This window comes from Berghia stephanieae, chromosome 15 (genome assembly GCF_034508935.2).
Source record: "Berghia stephanieae isolate SIO BIC M18660-M18661 chromosome 15, UCSD_Bste_1.3, whole genome shotgun sequence".
Classification (NCBI taxonomy): Eukaryota; Metazoa; Mollusca; class Gastropoda; order Nudibranchia; family Aeolidiidae; genus Berghia; species Berghia stephanieae.
This window is the reverse complement of record NC_088374.1, coordinates 18072705-18082704: the sequence shown is the minus strand read 5'-3', so window position 1 is coordinate 18082704 and position 10000 is coordinate 18072705. Positions and strand designations below refer to the sequence as shown.

The 10000-nt window shown below is 37.0% G+C and overlaps 1 long non-coding RNA gene across 1 annotated transcript in view; it reads right to left on the bottom strand.

The window, feature by feature from the left end:
• Nucleotides 1-3200: 3200 nt before the first annotated feature.
• The window catches only part of LOC144960648 (uncharacterized), a 27673-nt gene continuing 20873 nt past the window's right edge, over nucleotides 3201-10000 (bottom strand). Inside the window, exon 4 of the long non-coding RNA XR_013642901.1 lies at nucleotides 3201-3304. This is a non-coding gene — a long non-coding RNA (uncharacterized LOC144960648). The remainder of the gene's footprint in view (nucleotides 3305-10000) is intronic.

Sequence of the window (10000 nt, the reverse complement as noted above, 5' to 3'; positions counted from 1 at the left end):
GACTAAAGGGAGATGGATACCATTGAAAGTTGAAGCCGGATATGGGAGTTGAGTACCAGAGGAGAATGAACCTGACACTATAGGAGATGGGCGCCAGTGGGGAGTGAACCTGGGACTATGCAAAAAGGAGATCAGTAGGAAATAAATCTGGGACTAAAGGGAGATGGACACCATTGAAAGTTGAAGCTGGATATGAAAGTTTGGTACCAGAGGAGAATGAACCTGACACTATAGGGGGTGGGCGCCAGTGGGGAGTGAACCTGGGACTATGTAAAAAGGAGATCAGTAAGAAATAAATCTGGGACTAAAGGGAGATGGACACCATTAAAAGTTGAAGCTGGATATGAAAGTTTGGTACCAGAGGAGAATGAACCTGACACTATAGAAGGTGGGCGCCAGTGGGGAGTGAACCTGGGACTATGTAAACAGGATATCAGTGGGAAATAAACCTGGGACTAAAGGGAGATGGATACCATTGAAAGTTGAAGCCGGATATGAGAGCTTGGTACCAGAGGAGAATGAACCTGATACTATAGGGGGTTGGCGCCAGTGGGGAGTGAACCTGGGACTACGTAAAAAGGAGATCAGTAGGAAATAAACCTGGGACTAAAGGGAGATGGATACCATTGAAAGTTGAAGCCGGATATGAGAGCTTGGTACCAGAGGAGAATCAAACTGACACTATAGGGGGTGGGCGCCAGTGGGGAGTGAACCTGGGACTATGTAAAAAGGATATCAGTAGGAAATAAATCTGGGACTAAAGGGAGGTGGATACCATTGGGAGTTGAAGCCGGATTTGGGAGTTGGGTACCAGAGGAGAGAGAAACCTGACACTATAGGAGGTGGGCGCCAGTGGGGAGTGAACCTGGGACTATGTAAACAGGATATCAGTGGGAAATAAACCTGGGACTAAAGGGAGATGGATACCAAGCTCTCTTATCCGGCTTCAACTTTCAATGGTATCCATCTCCCTCTAGTCCCAGGTTTATTTCCCACTGATATCCTTTTTACATATTCCCAGGTTAAATCCCCACTGGTGTGCAATTCCCTGAATCCCAGGTTCACTCCCCACTGGCGCCCACCTTCTATAGTGTCAGGTTCATTCTCCTCTGGTACCCAACTCCTATATTTCGGCTCGGATACCCACAGTTATCCATCTCCCACAATCCAAGGTTAACTCCCAATTGGTGTGCACTTCCCTGAGTCACAGGTTCACTCCACACTGGCGCCCATCTCCTATAGTGTCAGGTTCATTCTCCTCTGGTACTCAACTCCCATATCCGGCTTCAACTTTCAATGGTATCCATCTCCCTTTAGTCCCAGGTTTATTTCCCACTGATATCCTTTTTACACAGTCCCAGGTTAACTCCCCACTGGTGTGCAATTCCCTGACTCCCAGGACCACTGTTGCCAAACTCCCATAACTTTGCCGGATATTGTCGGGTTTCGGCGGGTTTCGGCGGGTTTCGTAATAAAGCACTAATTCTTTTTTACGAAACCCGCCGAAACCGGCCGATAACCTTAGTCTCAGGTTCACTCCCGACTGGTGTACACTTCCCTGAGTCTCGGGTTCACTCCCCACAGTTGTCTACTTCCCATAACTTTGCTGGATATTGTCGGATTTCGCCGGGTTTCGGCGGGTTTCGGCGTGTTTCGTAAAAAAGCACTGGTTCTTTTTTACGAAACCCGCCGAAACCCAGTCCCAGGTTCACTCCCCAATGGTGTACACTTCCCTGAGTTCTGGGTTCACTCCCCAGTGCCACCTACTTCCCATAACTTTGTCGGGATTCGTCGGGTTTCGTCGGGTTTCGGCGGGTTTCGGCGGGTTTCGGCGGGTTTCGCAGGGTTTCGGCGGGTTTCGGCGGGTTTCGTAAAAAAGACACACCCCAAAACATCCAGTAAACGTGCTCAAAGCGCTTTACAAGAGGTCCCTGGCCAACAGCAACAAGTAACATGTAGAACGAAACATGACGCCTGTTTTGTGATATTACAATTTTTTTCCTACATAGACAACGCTGTTAACGGCCAGGTACTCATTTTATACCTGATTACGGTGAGAGAATGTGAGTAAAGAGTCTTTTCCAAGGACTCAACTATGCGTCGAGCGAGGCTCGAACCCAAGACCTTCCGACTCGAAAGCGGGTGTGATACGTGCCACAAGACCACATAGACTTTTCCTTGGGCTGTCTTCTCCATCTGCTTCAATGATGTGTAACCGCCTATCATTGCCTCCTCCGCTGTGCTTCTTCGTCAACTATTTCTTGGCCTCCCCTTGTCTCTTCCTCCTTGAGGTTTCCATGGCAGAGCCCATCTTATTCCTCCATCCTTTGTGACATCATCATTCATCATTTTGTCCTTGTCATTCCCCGTGGAACACACGGCTTCAACAAGCGAGTGCGCTACCAACTAAATTATCGGGAACCCCATTATATAGTAGTAGTATCGAATGGCCACACCTCGATTTTGAATCTTTTAATCCATTCTTCAAATTCTTTTCCTGCCTTATAGGCTGTCTCGTAGCCTCCTGATATGCTTGTCACTGGGCAGTGGATGACGATGTGGTCCATTGTCTCAGGGCCTCCTTGGCAATGACGGCATGCATCTGATTCTCTCAGGTTCCATATATGCATGTTAACTGCAGTTCTGCCATGTCCTGTCAAAATGCGGTTGGAGGTGACCCAGCATTGTCGGCTATTGCAGAGAAAGCCAGGTGTTCTTTCTGTTGGGTCGGGTATGATGTCGCCTCCCCTGGGGCGTTATATAGTTATAAGTGTCCAGAGATATGGCATGTATATATGTGTCTCTTTGACACACAATATCTGTTATTCTCAATAAAGTGGTGGTTGTCATATCCCTGTGTGCTAACAAATTCGCAAAAAACCACCTCATATATGTGTGTATATATATATATATATATATATATATATATATATATATATATATATATATATATATATATATGGGTGATCGAATATTATATAATTATGTATATATAGATATAACTAATAGTAATTCACAAATTTTGCACCCGGAAAACAATGTAGAGGGGACATTAAAATTGAACCCCTCCACCCTCACCCCTTCCTTAACCCCCCCCCCCCCCCCCGCCCCCCAACCCCCCCCCCCCCCCCAATAAAATAATAATAGTAATAATGACTTTTTTAAAATTAAAAACAAAGAGGAAACATAAACAAACGTCAGAACATTTCAAATCAGGTTTATTATCAGGACAACACTAATCAAACATGTCACAACCCTGTCAGGAATTGAATGATGTTTCACGGTGTCCAACTTCATTTTGCATCTGATTAATATAAGAAGATAAAAAGGACGTTATAAATACTTAGCATTAGTCCAGTGATTAGAATAAAAAATATGAATTATGATAAAGAAAAAACTCGTTTTGACCAGTTAACTACCGTACTCCAGGAAATTCACGTATTTAAAAAACTTTTCCTGTAAATATCGACCGATTTAAATGACCCCTAGTCTCAACAAATAACTCTCAAACCCGGGAATTCACAACACATTCCCGCAGGCCGCCCAGTTTATTTAACACGGACTAATCAGATTCCTTGTACACATTGTAACTCGTCATAAAAATAAACAAAATGTTGCTCAATAATCATGATAAAACCCCTTTAGTGTATTCTTATATAGGAATAAATGATACATGCTAAATTCATTAAAGGCCTCCCTGGACGTATTTGTATCAATGCCTTAAACAATTCAAATCGAAGGTCGAGGTAGGCAGTCATTTATCGAAAAATTGATGACTTCTGACCTTCACCTTTTCTAATAATTGTATCCGTGCACCAAACTGAATGTGTATTAAACTAGATACTCTTTATTTAGATAATGCAAACACCGGGGAGAGATTCGCAGCAATGGAATTATTATTGACATTTAAAAATTATATTGCAAACTAAAAATCGCCTGCTAAACTCCTCTTCCGTTAAGATTTGTTATAATATTGTGACATTTATTATATTAACATTTTAAAAAAGGCCTTTATAGTAAACGGCAAATATGGGAGGTTATAATACAGTTTTTGATCAAAATTGAATATTTCGCAACATCGGAGATAAACCTCCCAAAATAGGGCTGGCCCTCAGCCCGAAAATACAATACAGGTTCAAAACTGTCAAATTAATAGAAAAGGCAATATTATAGTACTTTGAGTGACTGTTACGATTTATTGAAGAGAATGAGTATTATTTTAAAATTAACAGTTAATATAATAGTAATAAATGAAGACCGAGTGAACAGGAAACTAAACTGTAATCGGTGAACGACTATTGGTGATTGAGTGTATTTATTACATTCCAGTACCGGCATCCAAGGACCAGAACTCTCACACACGTACTTTAGTGTGTATCCGTGTCGTGTCTTATTACGTAGATAATCATAGTCTGCATAATCATACATTAAGGGTAATTAACATTTTGCACTTCTGACCATTTTAACTTTTTAAAAGTTTTTAATTTTCAAATTTTGACACTGCGGGTTACATTTTGTATGAATTCAAGAAAGATTTGAACTTCGAAATAAAAATGACGCTTACTTGATTTTACTTCTGATGATTGAAAGAAAGAGAGAGAAAGAGAGAGAGAGAGGGGGGGGGGAGAGAAAGAGAAATAGATTATTATTACTATTATTATTATTATTATTATTATTATTTATTATTATTATTATTATTTTTATTATTATTATTATATATTATTATTATTATTATTATTATTATTATTATTATTATTATTATTTATTATTATTATTATTATTATTATTATTTATTATTATTATTATTATTATTATTATTATTATTATTATTATTATTGTTATTACTATTATTATTATTATTATTATTATTATTATTACTATTATTATTACTATTATTTATTATTATTATTATTATTATTATTATTATTATTATTATTATTATTATATATTACTATTACTATTACTATTATTATATTATTATTATTATTATTATTATTATTATTATTATTATTATTATTATTATTATTATTATTATTATTATTATTATTATTATTATTATTATATTATTATTATTATTATTATTATTATTACTATTATTATTATTGTGTTGATATAGGTAGTGATGATGTCAACAGTTTTGATATTGGTATTAATTATGCGTGTATTGATATTCAAAATGGGTTGATATTAATAGTGATGATACAGGTATTGATATCAACAACTCTGTTGATAATGCAGGTATTAATAATTTCGTTGCCATTAAGCTAAAAATAAATGAAGTACTATAATTGAATGATACTTACCCCCTGTTAGTCACACATGGATGGGAGAAAGTAACCGAAAAAGAAAAGATTACGCCTTTCAGTAAATGTAGTTAAATTATCACTTTTTGAACCGATTTAAAAAACCCAACAATTTGACCTTTTGTATAGCGCAGTTTACATTATACCTGCACAAAGCGCTTTAGAATATACCTCCAGACACCAGCTTCACCTAACAAGTAGGACCAGACATGACGCCATTAAGGGATATTACAATATTTTCAGACACAGACGGCGCTGTTAACGGTCAGGAACTCATTTCACATCTGAGTTTGGTGAGAGAATGTGAGTAAATATTCTATACCAAGGACTAAACTACTTGCTGAACAAGACTCGAACCAAGAACCTTCCGATCCGAAGAAAAGTGTCATACATAAAGACCACATAGCCGCAGGAGTGGCATTAAATTACATGTTTAATTGTTTTAAAACCGTTGTGATTCTCACTCTATTAAAATAGATGAACATCTTCATCCCAGCTACTCCAGGAGTTGAGCCATCCACTCTCTCTCTCTCTCTCTCTCTCTCTCTCTCTCTCTCTCTCTGTCTATCTATCTCTATGGCTCTTCGCTTACCACATTTTGATAATGATAGCCATGAGAAATCTATCTAAGATTCCTCTTTTTTATTTTACAGGTCCTACTTGTCTGGCAACTGTGTTGATATTGGTATTGATGATGACAACTGTGTGATATTGCTATTGATGATGGCAACTGTGTTGATATTGCTATTGATGATGGCAACTGTGTTGATATTGGTATTGATGATGGCAACCTTGATGATATTGGTATTGATGATGCCAACCCTGTTGATATTGGTATTGATGATGGCAAGAATTCTGATATTGGTATTGATGGCAACAGTGTTCATATTAATATTGATGGTGGTAAACGTCTTGGTATTGGTATTGTTGATTGCAACAGTGTATTGTTTTTGATGAAAACGAAATAATTGATGTAGACAAGAATAAAAATAACAGTATGACTATTGATATTGTGTTTTGAATTCTGGGATAACTATAGACAATAGTGTCGGTACCATTGAGCATAAAATAAATGAAAGACTGTAAATGATTGATACTTACAGGCTGTTAATCACACATGGATGGGAGAAAGTAACAATGAAATTAAATTTTACTTATGTCAATAAATATAGTTAATTTATTATTTTTTAATCAAGTATAAAGACACAAGAACTGTTTTTTTTTGTAAAGCGCAATATACAGAATGTGTCCCCAGTCATCAGCTTCTCTTAGCAAGTAGGACGAGACATGACGCCAGTTAGGAGATATTACAATATTTTCACTTACAGACGACGCTGTTAACGGCCAGGTACTCAATTTACAATTGAGTTTGGTGAGAGAATGTGAGTAAAAATTATTTCCCAAGGACTCAACTATTTGCTGAACAGGACTCGAAGCCAGATCCTTCCGATCCGAAAAAGAGTATCATACCAAAAGACCACAAATCGTATTAAATTACATGTTTAATTGTTTTGAAATCATTGCGATTCTCACACTATTCAAATAGATTAACATCTTCATCCCAGCTACTCCTATTTTCCTTTGTTGTGTTCACTTACGGGAGTTGAGCCATCCTCTCTCTCTCTCTCTCTCTCTCTCTCTCTCTTTCTCTCTCTCTCTCTCTCTCTCTCTCTCTCTCTCTTTCTATATATCTCTACCGCTCTTTACTGACAACATTTTTATATTGTGAGCATGCGACATCTATCTAAGGATCCTCTGTATTTTACTGGTCCTACTTGTCTGGCAACTGTATTGATATTGGTATTGATGATGGCAACTGTGTTGATGTTGACATAGATGATGGCAAGAATGCTAATATTGGTATTGATGGCAATAGTGTAGATATTAGTATTGATGATGGCACCGTGTTGGTATTGATATTGTTGATTGCAACAGTGTTATAAGTTTTCAAGGGAACGAAATAATTGATATAGATAAGAATAAATATAACAGTATGGATATGGATATTGGGTTTTTAATTCTGGGATAACTATAGATAATAATGTCGATGCCATTAAGCGTAAACTAAATGAAAGACTATAAATGATTGATACTTACTCTCTGTGAGTCGTACATGAATTGGAGAAAGTAAAAAAAAATTACGCCTGATAATAAACATAGTTATATTATTGTTTACATCAATTATATAAAAATAACAACAACTTGGTCTTTTTTATGTTGCAATATACAGTAAACGTGCACAGGCGCTTTAGAAAACGTCCCCAGTCATCAGCCTCAGTAAACAAGTAGGATGAGAAATGACGCCAGTTAGGGGATATTACAATATATTCAGAAACAGATGTCGCTCTTAATGGCAAGGAACTCATTATACACCTGAGTTCGGTGAGAGAATGTTAGTACAGATTCTTTCCCAAGGACTCAACTATTTACTGAACGAGGCTCGAACCCAGAATCTTCCGATACGAAAATGAGTATCACAGGACAGGACCACATAGTCACACATGTCGTATTAAATTACATACTTGTTGTAAAACCTTTGTGATTCTCATTCTATTAAAATAGATTACCATGTTCATCCAATATACTCCTATATTCGTACGGAAGTTGAGCTATCCACTCTCTCTCTCTCTCTCTCTCTCTCTCTCTCTCTCTCTCTCTCTCTCTCTCTCTCTCCTCTCTCTCTCTTTTTATATATCTCTATCGCTCTTTGCTGACAACCTTTTGATATTGTGAGCATGTGACATCTATCTAAGGATCCTCTTTATTTTATTGGTCCTACTTGTCTGGCAACTGTATTGATATTGGTATTGATGATGGCAACTGTGTTGATATTGATATCGATGATGGCAAGAAGGCTAATATTGGTATTGATGGCAATAGTGTAGATATTAGTATTGATGATGGTAACCGTGTTGGTATTGATATTGTTGATTGCCAGAGTGTTATAAGTTTTCAAGGGAACGAAATAATTGATATAGATAAGAATAAATATAACAGTATGGATATGGATATTGGGTTTTGAATTCTGGGATAACTATAGATAATAGTGTCGGTGCCATTGAGCGTAAACTAAATGAAAGACTATAAATGATTGATACTTACAGTCTGTTAGTCGTACACTAATGGGAGAAAGTAAAACAAAATTACGTCTGACAGTAAACATAGTTATATTATTGTTTACATCAATTATATAAAAATAACAACAACTTGGTCTTTTTTATGTTGCAATATACAGTAAACGTGCACAGGCGCTTTAGAAAACGTCCCCAGTCATCAGGCTCAGTAAACAAATAGGATGAGACATGACGCCAGTTAGTGGATATTACAATATATTCAGAAACAGACGACACTCTTAATAGCAAGGAACACATTATACACCTGAGTATGGTGAGAAAATGTGAGTAAATATTCAATTCCAAGGACTCAACTAATTGCTGAACAAGACTCGAACCCAGAACGTTCCGATCCGAAAACGAGTGTTATATCAAAAGCACACATAGTCGCACAAATCGTATAAGATTACATGTTCAATTGTTTTAAAACCGTTGTGATTCTCATTCTATTAAAATAGATTAATATATTCATCACAGCTACTCCTATATTCCTTAGGTGTGTTCACTTACGAAAGTTCAGCCATCCCCCCTCGTCTCTCTCTCTCTCTCTCCCCTCTCTCTCTTCTCTCTCTCTCTCTCTCTCTCTCTCTCTCTCTCTCTCTATCTCTCTCTCTCTTTCTATATATCTCTATCGCTCTTAACTGACCACATTTTGATATTGTGAGCATGTGACATCTATCTAAGGATCCTCTGTATTTTACTGGTCCTACTTTTCTGGAAACTGTATTGATATTGGTATTGATGATGGCAACTGTGTTGATATTGATATCGATGATGGCAAGAAGGCTAATATTGGTATTGATGGCAATAGTGTAGATATTAGTATTGATGATGGTAACCGTGTTGGTATTGATATTGTTGATTGCAACAGTATTATAAGTTTTCAAGGAAACGAAATAATTGATATAGATAAGAATAAATATAACAGTATGGATATGGATATTGGGTTTTGAATTCTGGGATAACTATAGATAATAATGTCGATGCCATTAAGCGTAAACTAAATGAAAGACTATAAATGATTGATACTTACATGCTGTGAGTCGTACATGAATGGGAGAAAGTAAAAAAAATTACGCATGATAATAAACATAGTTATATTATTGTTTACATCAATTATATAAAAATAACAACAACTTGGTCTTTTTTATGTTGCAATATACAGTAAACGTGCACAGGCGCTTTAGAAAACGTCCCCAGTCATCAGGCTCAGTAAACAAATAGGATGAGACATGACGCCAGTTAGTGGATATTACAATATATACAGAAACAGACGACACTCTAATAGCAAGGAACACATTATACACCTGAGTTCGGTGAGAGAATGTTAGTAAAGATTCTTTCCCAAGGACTCAACTATTTGCTTAACGAGGCTCAAACCCAGAATCTTCCGATCCGAAATCGGGTATCACAGCACAGGACCACATAGTCACACGTGTCGTATTAAATTACATGTTTATTGTAAAACGTTGTGATTTTCATTCTATTAAAATAGATTACCATGTTCATCCAATCTACTCCTATATTCGTACGGAAGTTGAACTATCTACTCTCTCCTCTCTCTCTCTCTCTCTCTCTCTCTCT